Raw genomic sequence first — 18,049 nt, forward strand, 5'->3', positions numbered from 1 at the left:
TATAACTTCCCATTCTTGTGGTTGTACATGATGTGGAGTTCCACTGGATGTGTATTCATATATGGACATAGGAAAGTCATGTCCAAATCATTCTACTGTCTTTCTTATTCCCTTCACCCCTCCCTTCTCTTCATTCCCTGTTGTCTAATTCAATGAACTCTGATTTCCTTATATAGGCACTCATAGCTCTAAACTCTCTTAAAACTGCCTTATAGTCTCCCAGAGATTCTGGCATATTGTATCACTATTCTTATTTAATTATAAGATTTTAAAAACTTCTCCCCTGATTTCTTTTACTACCCAGTCATTGTTCAAAAGTGTGTTTAATTCAATCTTCATGTGTTTGTGTAGTCTCTGTAGGTTTTCTTGGTCTCAATCATTTTTTAAGATAGATTTTATTAATTACCCCAACCACATTTCTTTAGACAGAGGAGGTTTAAATTTAACTACCTAGGAGAAAACAAGTTAAGACTGCATTATCCTGCAACTCATTATCAGTAGCATATGGCAACTTGGAATAGCTTGGGAAAGACGGTGGGAGGGAAGGGGAGTGAGGCCTGGAAGATAAAAGAAAAGGAATTAAGCTGATTTAGTGGAATTTTTTAAAAATTCTTGGGAACTAGGAAGTCCTTTCAAGCACAGTTCATTTCTGCAGATTATTTTTTTAAGTGCATACAAAATGGAACCCAAACGGAGGATCCCTGAGAACCTGGAGAGATTATCCAGTGGCAAGCAGTCCAGCCTGTGGTCACCAAGCACTTCTCCATTCCTAAGAGTCAGCGGGATGAAAACATCTTCCCTGCTACTGGTTTCATTTGTTTCTTCTCAGCATCTGGGTGTGCACTGTTCAGCACCTTGAGGAAGTTGGACGTTTTTGCTCAAATATGGGTGAATGTGAATATAGACCTTAGCACTTGATGTTGTAGTGCAGGGGTCCCAGAACGTGAGGATCAGGGTGATGGTGTGGTCCTGAGCATTGGCCTTGGTGTGGCGAGGGAACAGAACAAAGGTGATACAGCTCACGTTGTCACCACAGCAGCATCTGTCTTTGGGTTCCAGAGGAGGTTCCCTGTGGCTAAAGAAGACCTGGGTGGCTGTCTGACTGGCTCTGCATGCTTCTTTGAACTCCTGCGTGAGCACTTTTCCATTGACCACATTGTCAAACACTGTGCTGAAAACTACCCATGACTCTGTCCTTTTTAGATTCAACATACATGTTCTTGTCATCTCTCCAATGGATATCTGCCCTGTTCTCTCCTTCATTGCTCTATTCTTGAAATTGGAAGTATTTCTCAAAGATAGAAGCAAAAGAATTTCACTTCAATATGCCAACCTGATGCACGATGGAATTCTTGAATGCTGGTAGATTTCCAAGGTTGTATGACAAAGAGACATATCCTGATTCTGGATTTATCAAGAAATTCCTGTAGCCAGGTGTGATGGTGCACACCTGTAATTCCAGTGACTTGGGAGGCTGAGGCAGGAGGATCACAAATTAAAGCCAGTCACAACGACTAAGGAAGTCCCTAAGCAAATTAAACAAATTTAACAAATTTTTAAAAAGGGGGCGGGTACTGGGGATGTGCTTTAGTGGTTAAGCCCTTCTGGGTTCAATCCTTAGTGAAGAAGGAGAAGGAGAAGAAAGAAAAGAAGAAAAAAAACTCCTATACATCCCCTTTAATATCTCATTAGCACCATGTACCTGAAGTTCCCTGTAGAATTTCAAATAAATACTAACCATCACTTTTGCTTTGTCTCCATTAGGATTTGAAATATGATAGAGATTACGATAGAAATATGATGTCACTTCTATTGCTTCTGGTTTGTTTCCAGAAGATGTGTTCTCAAACTTGAGCATGAACATCTCTTTAATAAAGTGATTGTTCACCTCTGGCAGGATCATGGTGGTGGAGGCTGCCCTACAAGGGTGGATGAGAGTGGGTAATGAAGGGAAGGATGGAGGGAATGGTCTACTGTCCCCTGAAGAGGGAAGCTGGGTGGGGTAGGAGGTTAGGCAGAAGGGGAGAGGGACCCAGGTAGGAAGAAGGGGAAGACATACGAGCTGGCCTACACGTATACTGATTTCATGGCATTGAATTCTTATTTCATTTCATTATGATCTGATAAGATGTAAGGAATTAATTTTTTTGTATTTGCTAAGAGTTGCTTTGTGGCCTAGGATATAGTCTGTTTTGGAGAAAGTTCTATAAGCAGCTGAGAAGAAAGTGGATTTGACTGTTGTTGGATAAAGTATTCTACTAATGTCTGTTAGGGTTATTTGATTTATGATATTTTAAGGTATGAAGAGTATTGAGTTTATGTCTGGATATATTGGTGAGAAAGGTGTGTTGAAATCTCCCAGTATTATTACACTGGACTCTATCTGAATCTTTGAGTCAAATAGTGTCTGTTTTATGTAATTAGATATACTGAAGTATTCACTATCATATCTTTTTGTTGGATTGTTCCAATGAAGTGAACTCCTGATTAATTAATTAATCTCTTCTGATTAATTTTGGCTTGAAGTCTTTTTTTCTTTAAAAAAAATTTTTTTACAGACTTCATTTTGATTCATTGTACACAAATGGGGTACAGCTTTTCATTTCTATGGCTGTCCACAATGTAGATTCAACCATTCATATAATCATACATATTCATAGGGTAATACTGTCTGTCTCATTCTACTATCTTTTCTTCTTCCACCCCTTCCCACCCCATTTTCCTCTACACCATCTAAAGTTCCTTCATTCTTCTCTCTCCCCCCAACCCCCCATTATGTATTGTCATCTACTTATCAGAGAAAACATTCAGCCTTTGGTTTTTTGGGCTTGGCCTATTTCACTTAGCATGATATTTTCCAACTTCATCTATTTACCAGCAAATGCCATAATTTTATTTTTCTTTATGGCTAAGTAATATTCCATTGTGTATATATACCGCAGCTTCTTTATCTATTCATCAATTGAAGGGCATCTTGATTGGGTCCACAATCTAGCTATTTGACTTGAAGTCTTTTGTTGGGTATGAGAGTAGCTACTTCTGCTTGTTTTTGAGCTCCATTTACATGGGATATTGTTTTCCTTCTTTTTACTTGCAACCTATGGCTATCTTTGCCTGTAAGGTGAGTCTCTTGCAAAAAACATATATTTGTGTCTTGTTTTTTTAATCCATTCCACCAGTGTATGTCTTCAAATTAGAGATTTGAGACCATTCATATTATGTGTTATTATAGACAAAGATATAGATATATTAATTCCGACATTTTGATTTATTTCTAATATCTAATTTGGTCCTATTTCTCATTTGCTTAGCTAGTCTTCAAATGAGTTTTGTCCATTCATGAACTCTGTTTTTTTTTTTTTCTTCTGTGTTTAGTATGTCTTTATGTATTTTCCATAGTGCCAACTTAATGGCCATGAATTCATTTAGTTTCTCCTTATCTTGCATAGTTTTTATTTCTTCTTTGATTCTGAAGGAAAGTCCTGCTGTGTAAAGCAATCTTGGTTATTTTGCAAGATTCCCCTGGATTTTAGAGTTTGTGCTGAGGAATCATTAGTAATTTTTTTTGGCTTCCCTATAAATGTGACCTGATGTTTTTCTCTTGAGGCTTTTAAAATTCTATCCTTGTTAGGCATTTTAATTATAATGTATTGCACATAGTTTCTTTTTTTTTTTCTTTTAATCTTGTCTATTTGAACTTCTGAATGACTCCTGTATCTGGATGTCCATCTCATTCCCAAGGTTTGGCAATTTTTCTATTATTATTTCCCTGAAGAGGTTATTCATGCCATTAGCATGCATGTCACAACCCTCTTTGATTCCAGTGATTCTTAAACTTGCTCTCTTAATGTTGTCTAGAGTTCTTGTCTATTCTGATCATGGTTACCTATTTTCTTTATTCCTGTCTGAATGTTTAAGACTGGCCACTCTGTCTTCTGCATGCTATACGCTGTTAGAGACTTTGAGTTGATTTGTTGTTGTTGTTGTTGTTGTTGTTGTTTGGTACCAGAGATTGAACGCAGGGGCACTTAACCACTGAGCCACATCCCCAGCCCTTTATTATATTTTGTCTAGAGAAAGGGTTTTTCTGAGTTGTTGAGAGCCTTGCTAAGTTGCTGAGACTGGCTTTGAACTCACAATCCTCCTGCCTCAGCCTCCTGAGCCACTGGGATCACAGGCGTGCACCACCAAGCCCAGCTCAACTGAATCTTTTATTTGATTTATTGTGCCTTTCATGTTCAAGATTTCTGTTTGGTTCTTTTTAAATATCTTTATCTTCTTATTGAATTTTTTATTCATATCTTGTACTGATTTCCTGAATTCATTATTTTTCTGTGTTCTCTTGGAATTCATTGATCAATTTTATAATTATTCTTTTTAACTCTTTATCTGGTATTTCGCCCACTGCAGTATTTTTGGAGGCTGTTGCTGGTGAATTATGAACTTTAGGAGGTGTTGTTACCTTGCTTGTTCATATTTCTTGTGTTCCTGTGTTGGGATTTGTGCATCTGTTGGGATGGATTTCTCTTTCACTGTTATATGTGGGCCTTTTTAGGGCATAGTTTTCTCTTGGTGAAATGTTCTGGGAGCTGGGTGTGGTGGCACATGCCTGTAATCCCAGCAGCTCGGGAGGCTGAGGCAGGAGGATTGCAGGTTTGAAGCCAGCCTCAACAACTTAGCAACCCTGTCTCAAAATAAAAAATAAAGAGTTGGGAATGTGACTCAGTACTTAAGTGCCCCTAGGTTCAATCCCTTGTATCACCCGCCCCCCCCCCCAAAAAAAAAATGAGGTTTTCTGGGATATCACATTGTTTTAAATTTTTCAGTATATTTCCATGTGGGTTTTTAGTGTGGTTTTCCTGCTAACTCTTTGGTGATGATTAGTGTTCTTTGATATGGTATGTACAACTTCAGAGTTTGCAGATGAGGATTCCACTTTCTCTTTAGGTCTCACAAGAGTGGGGTCTTCCTTGTAGATCAGGCAACTGTGTTGTATACAGTGGGGTATATGGGGTACACTCTGCATAGATTGCACTTCTAGGCTTAACAACTCTATTTTTTTCACATCAGACAGGTAATGTGCTGATGTTGTAATGGGGTTTGGAGGGAGGGACACACCCCAAACAACAGTGTAACCACCCAGTCATCATGCTTATACACCAAAAAGGACCACAGCTCTGCATATTCTAAAGGTGTATGGATAATCTAGACTGAGACCCCTAGTCAGTGCAGTGTCATATTCTTTGTGTTATTTCTCTCTGTTTTGGCTGTAGGGCCCCCTCCATGTTCATACTTGGGGTCTGTTCATTGGTTTGGGGTTTTCATCTCTCCTGTTCTTTGTATTAAAGTATTGTTGAAGTCTGAGCATGGTTGGTTTGTGTGAGGGGCAAGGAGCACTGTCTCTTAGCTCAGTTGTGGGCATAGGTCAGCAGCAAAGTCTCCAACCTGTCACTCCATAGTGCCCTGTAGATTCTCAGCACATCACAAGGAAGGGGAAAACAAACAAGGTGACAGCAGCAGCACACGATACACAGCATTAAGATAAATACCTGGCTGACATCCACAGCACTACTTACCACAAATCAGGAATGGCAGGGTCGGCAATTAACAACAGCCACAATAATAAACAGCCGTGAACTAGATGTAGCACTAAAGCAAGTAGCAGGGGCCAACTGTGCCTTCTACGGTCCTGATAACCTCAGCCATGTGCAGGACAGGGAGGAACCACGCAGGCCAGCAGCTCTGAGAGATGTGAAGAGTACAGTTCATTAAGAGGAAAGAAGATGTGATACGAAGGCAAAAGGAAGCTTAGAAGGTTCAAAATGTGAACCAAGAGCCCGCAGAAGAAAGGCAGAAGGAGCTGGCTGGGGGAAGGAGGAGGAGAAACAGTGAAATGGGGAGGAGAGAATGCGGCTTTTAGAGGCAAGAAGGAGTAATCAGAGGAACAAAGCAAACAAACCGACAGACCGATCTGACCCTCAAAAGACAGAACAAAGCAAAAGGACGAGTGGACTTTTAAAAGATAACAACAGGAAAAAGGCAAACATGTATGTGTGTCTGTATCCTCAGCAAGAAGACCAAAAACAGAAAGGAGAAAGAAAAGAACTTCTCAATGAGAAACGAAAGCTTGTCTCTACTAAGGTGGTTAAAACCAGCGACAAGATTGCTGTTCACTGCCTGTGCCAGGCTGCCTCTCCTTCCGTTTCTCCATTTTTTTCCTTGGTGGTGCTTGAGATTGAACCCAGGGCCTCAGGCATGCCAGGCAAGCACTCTATCAACTGGGCCACATCCCCAGCCCTTCTTCCCATTTCTTCTTGGGCTAAGCACCCTTCAGAGAGAGCAAGGCCCGTAGGTCATTAAACTCGTCCTCTTTCTTGGCTGTTCACTGAGCCAACAGCTGACGAGGCCTGAAAACCAGGCTGGATGAAGTAGCTCTCAGCTTCCTTTCCCTCCTGCAGGAGGTAGGACAGAACAGGGAGCACGGTCACTGGAGTTTTGTCTGGACAGACCAGTGGAGATGACACTGAGTTCTAAAGGGGAAGTTTCAGCAGCTGAGGCTCAACCCCCGGAACTTCCTCAGGTGGCATCTGCTCTGGAGAGTTAGATCAACATACTCCCCAGCGTCGGGCAGATGCTGATCTCCGCTGGGCATTTGGCTCTCAGGGGCCTCCAGAGAAATCCTTTCGTAGGGCAGGGTAGCAAACCCTCCCCCGTCTCTCACCTGCCCTGCCCACACATGCAACCTTCCCAGGTTCGGAACCGAGGGTCATCGCACCTGTAGTTCAGTTTCCCTTCGGCTGTCACGGGAGCCACTGGGCTCCCAGAGAGGGCACTCCCCTCACCTCTCTGAGCTCTTGCTCTGCTCTCTAGGCCCCTGCAGCAGCAAGCTTTTCATGGCTTCCTCAGAAGTGCTCCTGGCTCAGCTCTCTGTTTACCAGCTCACTGTGCAGCCTCTGGCTCAGCTGTAGACTGCTCTTCTGTTCTGCGACAAATATGTCCACGCGTTTGTCTCTGTTTGTGTTACCTCTCCCTTCTGTGGTGAGCTGACGCTGGGTGGGCGCCCCTGTACTCTTGGTCTTCTGTTCAAGGCGCCCGGGTTTCTGGGTCTCTATGAGTCTCCGACTGTCCAATTTTAATTTCACTGATTCCCTCTGTCACCCACCTCCGTGAGGTGCAGCACTCCTGCTGCTTGACTCCCAAGCCACAGAGCTACTGGAATATGCAGCCTTCCTCTCATCCACCATCTTGAATCTCAAAGGTGGAAAGCTTCTGAAGAGATATTTGGTAAGCACACAAAAATATCCATGTTAAAAGTGTAGGAATGAGGGACCGCGGTGGTGGCTCAGTGGTAGAGTGCTTGCCTAGCACGTGTGAAGCACTGGGTTCAAGTCTCAGCACCACATATGAATAAATGAATAAAATAAAGGTCTATCTACATCTAAAAAAATTTTTTAAAAAGTGTATGAATTCATCTGCACAAATGGCACCACCGCAGTTACTAACAAGGACACTTGGAATAAGGTGGGTCTCCCAGGGCACAGAATAATAACAAAAATGATAACATTTTTTAAACGCTGGTTTTGTGTTGGTATTTGTGTGTAACCTGTTACATACAATCCTGTCAGAGTTGATTCCCGCGTTTTACTTCATTTCCTTGGTTTTTTCTTTTCTTCTTGTGTCTGCAGTGTACATGAAAACTCTCACTCTGGGCTGGGGATATAGCTCAGTTGGTAGAGTGTTTGCCTTGCATGCACAAGGCCCTGGGTTCAATCCTCAGCACCACCAAAAAAAAAAAAAAAAACTCTCACTCTGCCAGACCGTGAGCTCCACAATTCTCTGGATTCATTTAACAGTTGGTTTCCTACCTAAGGGTCCCACAAACAACTGAAAAGTAGCCAAGAGCCAAATGCAGCTACTCTCCAGGACCTGGCGGTCTTTGTTGGCATATCCTGAGTTTAAGCCATTCACAGATCCTGATCTAAGAATCTCAACTCTTCAATTCCCTTGAGAGAGAATTGGGCAGACCCAGCAGAATCGGGTGCTCACAAGCCTCCGTGTTGCACAATTAGAGGACTGTGAACCACAGACTGCATGGTGGCGAGTGTTGGGCACTGCACAGCCTGCACAGCTGGAAGGCCAGAGCAGTAGCCTGAGTGCCCACTAGGGTCAGCGAGACCTCCGGGGACCTGTGGGGCTCAGGCAGGCCCACAGAGCACAAGCACATCTCTAGAACTACTCTGGGGCACCCAGGGGCAATTTGCAGAGAAGAAGGGGTGGGCTGATTTGATATTATAAAACCTGGTGGTTGCCATCAGTTCCCAAAGAGTCTGTGAGAGCATAAAAGATTAGAACCTTCTAACGAGATCTTTGGTGATCACATAAGCAGATCTATGTGAACAGCATGTATGAGAATCCATCGGCACTGCTGGGCACCGCCATATTTATTAAGAAGTGGGTTTAGGGTGAGGTTGGTGTCCCAGGATATGAAATAATAATGGAAATGATAATATTTGTCAAAGATTTACTTTGAATACTCTTCTAAATCCCTGACATAGAATAACTGTTAATTTTTCGTTGCTGTAGCCATAATACCTGACATGATCGACTGAGAGGAGGAAAAGTTTATTTTGGCTCGTGGTTTCAGAGGTTCAGTCCCTAGTGGATTGACTCTGTAGCTGTGGACCCAAGATAAAGCAGAAGGGCGTGAGGAAGGGGGCTGCACCATTGTTCGTGGTGGCCAGGAAGCAGAGAAAGCAGGGAGGGGTGCAGGAGAGATGAACCCTTCTTAGACATGCCCCAAGGCCCGCCTTCTCCAGCCGCGCCCCACCACCCCACAGCTACCACCCAGTGAGTCCGTTCAGACTGGAAAGGACTGATTAGTTACAGCTCTCACAGTCCAATCATTTCACCTCCGAACACTCCGGCATTGACACAGGAGTGCCAGGGATTGAACCCAGCATGCTCCAGTACTCAGCAACATCCCCCGCCTTTTTTCTTTTGAGACAGGGTCTCCCTAAATTACCCAGGCTGGCCTTGAACTTGTGATCCTCCTGCTAGATCCTCCTGAGTAGCTGGGATTAGAGGCATGCGCCACCACACCTGGCTTATTATCTCCATTTTGCTGATAAGGTAACTAAGGGAGCAGAAAAGAACTTGCCCAACGTCAACAGCAAGCGATTGTCCAGTGTCTGTGCTTCTGTCTCCCTTGACCTAGATGAAAATAAACCCAAAGCAAGGTAGAGCATGGAGAAGTCCAAGCTCATCTTCCTCATCAGAAGGGAAAATGTGGCCAAGGTCCTCCAAACTTTGTCTCTGCAAGAACCAGGAGAAGGCCTCCAACACTGCTGGCCAAAGCCCACGCAGGAAGGCTCAAGTGGAGGCTATTGTATTGTGGTGTGGTGGGCTGACGGATCTGGCTCCGTGAGAATGTTACAGGCCAGACTCTAAGGGAAATGACTAAACAGACTCCATTTTGCTCTGAGACTCCATGTTATGTAGGAAATAAGCTTCTCCCATGGAAACACCCTGCCTCTGTGCCCATCAAAAGTTACTTGGTGTGACATGTTTAACAACACAGAATGACAATTCCTATGTAAAGAAAAATTGCTCTTTTGTTTCCTATTGCTCCTAAACAATGTACCATGTGAACGGTGATTGTGTGGATGTTAGTACCCATTCTTTAATTTGTAGCTAGGTAAGGGTCATTTTGACCCACTTCCCCCTCTGTCGATGATCTCATGATGTTAATGTGTAATTTCGAATCATAGCAACAGACACTTAGGATTGATGTGATTTTTGGTATAAGAACCCCACAACCCTAGGTCAGAGATGTTCTCCCAATAGCCATTTTTTGGGGCATTGTTTGAGACAGTCAGCGGCCGGCTTAATAAAGACTCTCAAATTTGAACTTCTCAGTGGTGATCGGTCTATTCTTAAGTTGTGCCATAACAGTGGGTCATATAAAGTCTTGTCTTTTCATCATTTTCTTCTTCCCCCTCCTCCTCCTCCTTCTCTTCTTCTTCTTTCAATGCTGGTGATGGAACCCAGGGCCTAATTCCTGCTAGAAAAGTGCTCTACCACTGAGCTCCATCCCTAGTCCCTGAAGTCTTCTCTTGAGACTCGTAGAGACAGGTTTCCATCCTCTCTGTGTTGACTGTGGTTCGGTTTTGTTTTTAAGATGTTGACAGATCTTTATTTTATTCATTTATTTTTATGTGGTGCTGAGAATTGAACCCAATGCCTCACACATGCTGGGCAAGGACTCTACTACTGAGTCTCAACCCCAGCCCTACAGTTTGTTTTTGCTTTTGTTTTTTTAATAGTACTGGGGACTGAACCCAGGGAGGCTTTACCACTGAGCCACATTCCCAGTCCTTTTTTTGTATTTTATTTAGAGACAGGTTCTTGCTGAGTTGCTTAGGGCCTCACTTTTGCTGAGGGTGATTTTGAACTCACAGTCCTCCTGCCTCAGCCTCCTGAGTAGCTGGGATCACAGGTGTGTGCCACCCACCTGGCTTGACTGCAGTTTTTTGTCAGTCTCCAACATGAGGAGTTGAAGAGAAGAAAATTCAATACAGTTTTCGGGACACCTTATTCTTCAGGTCGGAAGTCTGAAATGGATCTTGCTGGGTTAAAAGGTGTGGGTAGGGCCGTGCTCCTCTGGGGCTCCAGGGAAGAACCCTGTGCTCTGCCTTTTCCAACTTCTAGAGACTGCCCACATTCCTTGGCTCATGACCCTTTCCTCCCTCTGCCAAGGCAGCAGTGTAGCATCTCCAAGTCAGGTACTGACATATATATATGGAGAGAAAGAGACAGATGGACAGGGACAGTTTCACATGTAAGGACCACAATTACCTTGGGCACATTCAGATAACCAGAATAATTTCCCTATGTCAAGGTCAGCCAATTAGCACACCTAAATCCAATTATAATCTTAATCTTCTCTCACCATGGAGCATAATATAGTCATAGGTTCTGGGAATTGGGACACAGACATCTTTGGGGAGGGGTATTATTGTGCCTGTGGTAAATAAGAAAGCTCTGTTGTTGGACAATGGTGGACAAGGACCTCGACTTATGAGTCACCTGTGCCCAAGAACCCACCATGGCCCCCTACCGCCTGCAGAATAAGAGTCAGACCTCTCATCCTGACAGGCAGGTCCTTTCTTGAACTGGCCTTTGTCCCCATTTTATAAACAGGTCCTTTCTGGCCTCCTTACCTCTGTTCTACCTGAGAGATATTTTCAAGATCTTTTTGATCTTGAAAGTCCTGCCAGCGTCACAGAGCTAGAGAGAAGGTGCTGGTCCTGAGAGCTGGGCCTGCTGGGGAGGGCTCATGCAAGCAGAGGATGAAGAGATCAGGCTCAGCTGCAGGGCCTGAGAGTTCAGCTCTCAGTGGGAGTTGGCAGGGCTGCTGGCTGGCTGCAGGGGACATGTGGCTAGCAAGAAGACTGTGATCTTGGACACCCCTGTAGGCTTTCCTGAGTACCTAGTCCTGGAGGATCCCACATGCACACACGCCACACTCCCTGTGGTCCCCCTGAAGCTGGGGGTCTTCTCAGAACTTACTTTTGAGGGAACATTCGTCTCACTCTTATAGGCAAAGGACTCTTTGTTTAGCATCCGGCATTGTAACACACGGGAAATGTCTGAGATCAGAGTGGAGCCCCCTGATGCCAACGAGGAGGCTGGACCATGGCGTCTGGAGTTTAAATGACCAGATCCCAGCCTCGTTCCATCACAGGGTCTGGGACTAGGGCAAGATAGATGGAGAGTCCTGCTTACTTGCCTTTGTCCCAGGCCAGTTCGCCACTTCCTAGCTGTGTGACTTCAGACAAGTAAATTCACCTCCCTGAGCCTCAATGGGGATAATAGTACCTATTCTATAAGATTTTTGGAAGAAGTAAATAGAACAAAACCTAGTCCTTACTGAGGTCTCCATGAAGAACAGTTTTTTCCTGTTTCTGCATTTGGCAGAGTGGCCAGCAGAGGGCAGTGGTGCCCACCTTGAGAAAATAACCTCTCTATCCAGGAGCCAGACAGAGGTGACCAGGCACACACCCCACCTGAGGTCAGGGATCTCTTGAATTGAGGAACCTCAAATTCCAGGAAAGGGAGTGCTGTCTTGTTGGAGTCAACACAGCCACCAGCCGACAGATACACTGGCCATCTTGCTGGTCACTGTCCCCTGGGGTTGCTCAAGGACTGGCACAAGCTAGGAACCAGTGAATTGGATTTACTGGGATGCACTCGTTCGTATATTAAACCAGGGAGTCCTCTAACTCCAGAATGGCTCCTTCTGCCTGCTGTGCAGTCCTCCCCTCTTTATCCTTTGGCAAAACTCTCCTTGAGGTCCTGACCCCAACGTGACCGCCCAGAGTCTGCTCCTTCCATGGGGAAGTCCTGCAGGACTGCTGGGTACCCTATTCTTCCCTGATGGTGACATTTATAATGCTTCATTAAATGGCATATTCATATGAGGTTTGACAAGAGGTCAAGAGTGGGGACTCTTGCCTGGTGTGGTGGCACATGCATGTAATCCCAGCAACTTGGAAGACTGAGGCAGAAGGATCACAAATTCAAGGTTAGCTTCAGTGACTTAGCAAGACTCTGTCTTAAGATTGAAAATAAAAAAGGCTGGAGGTGCAGCTCTGTGGTAGAGCATCCCTGGGTGGGACAAAAAAAAAAAAAAAAAAAAAAAAGGCAGAGTTGGGGATCCACAACCTGGGTTCTGCTGCTACATCCTCCTGCCTCTCTGAGCCTGTTTCCTCATGAACAGAGCCCATAGCAATACCCATAACAACCCACGTCATAAAGTTTTCCTGGAAACAAAATGTTTTCCTGAAAACTAGGGCATGCAAGACCCTACTGGCCGAATGAATGAGTGAATGTCTATCAAGACCTACGGGCTCAAGCTGCTCAGGAGCGGGGCTGCTCTCTTTCTTACACTGTGCAATGTCTGCCTGCCAGCGCGGACGTATTGTCTGGTGCAGTGCTTTTCAAAGTGGCGTCTTCAGCCTTCACCTTGGAGTTCATTGGAAAAGCACATTTTCAGGTCCCACCCTGATCTCTGAATCCGAAACTCTGCCGATGGGGCTCAGGGTGTAGCTCAGTGGAGGGGAGCTTGCCTAGCGCTCCAGAGGTCCTGGGTTCCAGCCCCAGCACGGCGCACAAAACAAACCTACAAAGCCTCTGGGGCCAGAGCTCAGAAATTTGACTTTAACAGGCCTTGCAGGTGATTCTGATGAGCCTCAAAGGTGTTTGTATAAATGTATGTGCAAATCTGTAAACTATGCGGTTTGCATCAGAATAGGCTGTAAACGCCCCCAAGTCAGGGGCCATGGATTCTCCAGCACCTAGAAGAGGCAGAAATACACTTGGCACTCAAAAAACGTTTGTGGAACAAGTGAGTGAAGACCCTCTCAGTTCTTTCTATGGTGCTTAGAAAAGTATCTTCAGTTTTCTAAATTTCAGCTTTATTCCCTATTCTCTCTCCCAGGATGGATGGGAGGATCAAGAGGCGAACTAAATATCTGAATATACATAACAAAAAAGTAATGTCCCACTGTTGTGTCCTGTTAGAAACTCTCCATAGGACCCCAGGAAGGTCTGGTCTTTATTTCTGATGAATCCAGAATTTCCGCCCTTCAAGGGCTCCTCTGTGGACCTACACCTGCCAGACCTTGGCTGGCCATGGGAGAAGGCAGTGAACGCTTCCAGCAGGCGCACTGCCTCCATGAGGAAGGAGTGTAGTTGTGACCCTGCCTTGACACAGGGCAGACGCTCAATAAAAGTCTGATAAATAAATGACCCTTGTTCAAGGGAGTGACATAATTTCGTAGGTTCTGGGTAGACAGACCTGGGCTCTTTCTCCTTCTGGTCTTGTGTGTGGGGTGGGGAGGGTCCGGGGGATTGAATCCAGAGGCCCTCTACCCCTGAGTCACACCCCCAGTCCTTTTCACACCCCCAGTCCTTTTTATTTTTATTTTGAGACAGGGTCTTGCTAAATTTCCAGGGTTGCAATCTGCCGATTTGCAATCCTCCCGGACTTCCGCCTGAAATTACAGGTGTGCCGGACATTCCAGGCTCCTTGTTTTTATCTGAGGAGGGGCTGGTGACCGAGTCCAGGGCCTCCTGCATCCTAAGCCCATGCTCCACCCCTCCCCCACCCCCAGGTAGCCCTTCTATTCCACACGCAGCGCATGAGAAAAGCACGTGCAAAACCCATTCAGCACACAGTTGGGCAGCAAGCATGCTTGCTGGTAATGTCCCTGCCTTCCCAGACCAGTCCGATCTGGCGGTGATTTTTTTTCTTCTCTTGCAAGGTTATATTTAATGGGTTAATTGTTATTTCCGATTTGTGCCTCTATGTTTGAAAGAATCAATCCGTTATTTTCTTTTCTTGCTTTGTTCTTGACTGGTTGTACGCCTTGTACACCTATTTAAAGTATACCATTCAATGGTTTTCAAAATATTCACTGAGTCGTGAAACCATCACCCCATCAATTTTAGAATGGGTTATTGTTCCCCATAAAACCTGTGCCTCTAGTAGTTGCTCTTTCCTCTCTTCGCAGACTTAAGCACCCAGGAATCTACTTTGTTTCTACAGATTTGCTTATTCTGGATATGCCACATAACTGAAACCAGATCCTTTGTGTTTGGCTTCTTTTGCTTAGTATGTGTTCACGTTCATCTCCATTTTAGTGTGTGTCAGTACCCCATATCTTTTCATTGCTGAGTAATATTCCATTGGATAGATACATTTTATTTACCCATTCATCAGTTGATAGGTGTTGAGCCATTTGAATTTTGGACTCTTATAAATGATGCTGCTATGAATATTTATGTACACATTTTCATATAGACATAGATTTCCGGTTTTCTCAGGTATACACATAGGGGTGGAATTACTGGGTCAGATGGTGATTCTGTTTAAACTTTTGAGGAATGAACAAACTTTTTTTTTTTTCCTGAGTGTCTGCAATTTTAGTCTCACTAGCAACTTTTTTTTTAATTTTTAAATTTTTTAAAAAATATCTTTTAGTTGTCCATGGACCTTTATTTCTTAAATTTATTTATATATGGTGCCAAGAATTAAACCCAGTGCCTTGCACATGCCAGGCAAGTGCTCTACTACTGAGCCACAACCCCAGCCTCACTAGCAGTTTTTGAGGCTTCCAATTTCTCCACATCCATGCCAGCGCTTGTTATTTACTATGTCCTTTCATTACTAATGGGTGTGAGGTGGTGTCTTTACTTCTGATTTGCATTTCCCTGATGGCTAATGATATTAGAAATTCTGTTACTCACTCATTGGTCATTTTTATATCTTCTTTGGAAACCCATCCTTTGTTTCTTGGTACTGGGGATTGCTCTACCACTGAGTTACATCTCCATTCCCTTTTATTTTTGATTTTGAGATACAATCTCACTAAACTGCTGAGGCTGGCCTCTAACTTGCAATCCTCCTGCCTCAGCCTCCTGAGCTACTGGGATTATAGGTGTGTGCCACTGTGCCCAGTTATTAGTCCTAATTTTTTAAAAATAGACTCCTTGGGCTGGGGTTGTAGCTCACTGGTAGAGGGCTTGCCTCCCATGTGTGAGGCTGAGTTTGATTCTCAGCACCACATAAATAAATAAAATAAAGATACTGTGTCCATCTACAACTTAAAAAGAAACCAAAAATATTTTAAAAATAGATCCCATAGGACTTTCTCTATCCAAGACCTTGTTATCTGCATTTTTCTTCCTATCAATCTGGATGCCTCCTCGGGCCTCCCATTTCTTACCTAATTTCTGCTCGAATTCCCAATATAAGGTGGACAGATATGGGAGGGGTGGACATCCTTGTCTTAATTCTGACCTTAGAAGGGAGCACCACTAGCCAGGTGTGGGGGCACATGCCTGTAATCCCAGCTGCTTGGGAGGATGGCAAGTTCAAGGCCAGCCTCAGCAACTTAGTGAGACCCTGTCTCGAAATAAAAAATAAAAAGGGCTGGGGGTGCGGCTCAGTGGTAGAGCAACCTGGGGTCAATCGCCTGTACTGTAGCCCTCTGCAGAAAAAAAGGCAGGGGAGTAGCATTCAGTATTTCACATTTCGGTGTGACACTGAGTTTTTCACAGATGCTGTTTAGCAGGGCTGAGAAACTTCCTCTCTAGTCCTAGTGTACTGAGTTTTGTTTTGACACCATGAAGAAGCTGGGCATGGTGGTTATGATGGTGGCATGCCACCCCATGGATGGATGGCACCTGCCATCCCAGCTATTCTGGAGGCTGAGGCAGAACTATCACTGGAGTCCAGGAGTTAGAGGCCAGCTGGGGCAGCATAGTGAGAACTGGCCTCAAAAAACAAACAAACAACTGTAAAGGGTATTGAATTTTGCCAAATGTTTTTCTGTATTTTTCAAGGTGACATGACTTTGCCTTTATTCTTCTGATATGGTGTATTAGTTGTTTTTTGGATATTTAATCAAACTTGCATTCCTAGGACAAATTCCATGATAATTCTTATTTATGTTGCTGCATTTGGTTTCCTAGTTTTTTGTTGAGGATTTTTGCTTATCTATTCTTAAAAGCTCTCGTGCCATTTATAGTTAGCCCTATGTTGGACATTTCATATAAATGTCATTATATAATGTGATTTGTGTGACTGGCTCCATTCACTTAGTCTAATATTGTTGAGGGTCATACTGTAGCCTGTATCAGTTCTTCATTCCTTTTTCATGACTGAATAGTATTTAATTGTATGGACCTAATAATTTTGTCTGTTCACCAGTTGATGGATATTTTGGTATTTCCCGTTTAAGTCTATTTTGATTTTGAATAATGCTCCTGTGAACACTATGTGCAAGTATTTTCATTTCTCTTAGGTAGACCCCAAGAACTATTCAGTTCTGTGTTTGTTTTATTCATCTTTTTACTTTCCTTTCCTTCTTTTTGCAGTGCTGGGGATCCAATCTAGTATCTCACACATGCTAGGCAAGAAAGAACTCCACCACTAAGCCACATTCCCAACCCCAGTCCTTGTTTCTGTGTGTGTGCGCGCGCGCGTGTGTGTGTGTGCGCGTGTCGGGGGAGGTTACTGGGAATTGAGCACAGGGCACTTTACCACTGAGCTACATCCCCAGCCTTTTTTGAGACAGGGTCTCAAACAAGTCGCTGAGGCTGGCCTCAAACTTGCAATTCCCCTGCCTTATTTTCCGTCCCTGGAATTCCAGGTGCACACCAGTGCCCAGCTCATCTTGTTCCAAAGGGGCCAGCACCATCTTGCATTGCCACCAACAATGCATCAGGCTTCCCTGGGTGCAGACCTTCTTCACTGACTGGCGATAACTGACTTCACAGTCCCGTGGCGCTGAATGAGGTCATGCTGTGTGGCGGACCATCTATGCCCAGACACGGCGCGGAGGCTTGGCCAAGGCAGCCCTCTCCCCTGGTGCTGATACTCCAGACCTGAGGCCTCCCTGTGCAAGCCTTCCGTGTCAACTCACCTGGTGACCAGCTCAGACCCTCCCTGTTAGGCAGCTAGTTCCCGTGGTCAGACCTGGTCCCTGGACCCCAGTGCCCTCCAGGTCTGTGTAGACCCTTTGTTCAGCAGGCTTTCGGGGTCATCCTTTTTGGCTTTTGGCAGGTGTGTCCCATGATCTCTGCCCTTGTCTGCTGAGACAGAACAGTACTGATCGCTCAGCCTGGAACAGGAGCCTCCTCTCCCCCACAGGCTTCTGGCTACTCCTGCTCATCCTCTTAGACACTGCTTCCTCCAGGAAGCCTTCCCTAATGGCTCCCCGCCCCACCCGTCTCATCACTAGTGATCCTGCTTCTGCCTGGTGAGCCTCCGAGGCCTGGCTCTCACCCGCCTCCCCTCCCCACTGCCTCGCACGCAAGTCAGTAACCCGCAAATGACCTTATCTGAGGGTGAAGCGTTCACGAGGATGTGTTCGTGATGAGACCCACAAAAGGCTTCTGACCCTGCCCTTGCAGGGCCAGGAGGCCCTCCTTGGTGGGATTGGAGCACAGGGCATCCTGGGTGGAGAGGAGCGTGTGCACAGGC

At 44.8% G+C, this 18,049-nt stretch overlaps 1 pseudogene across 1 annotated transcript; it reads right to left on the reverse strand.

Annotated features, from left to right (window-relative positions):
* Nucleotides 1–776: 776 nt before the first annotated feature.
* Nucleotides 777–1,903, reverse strand: LOC306637677 (actin-related protein 2/3 complex subunit 2-like; annotated as a pseudogene). Its single transcript has 2 exons — nucleotides 1,671–1,903; nucleotides 777–1,424 (listed from the first exon to the last, which is right to left on the reverse strand). The product of its transcript is annotated as an actin-related protein 2/3 complex subunit 2-like (transcript).
* Between the last annotated feature and the right edge of the window lie 16,146 nt (nucleotides 1,904–18,049).

Source organism: Sciurus vulgaris (genome assembly GCF_902686455.1).
Source record: "Sciurus vulgaris genome assembly, chromosome: 1".
In the NCBI taxonomy this organism is placed as follows: Eukaryota; Metazoa; Chordata; class Mammalia; order Rodentia; family Sciuridae; genus Sciurus; species Sciurus vulgaris.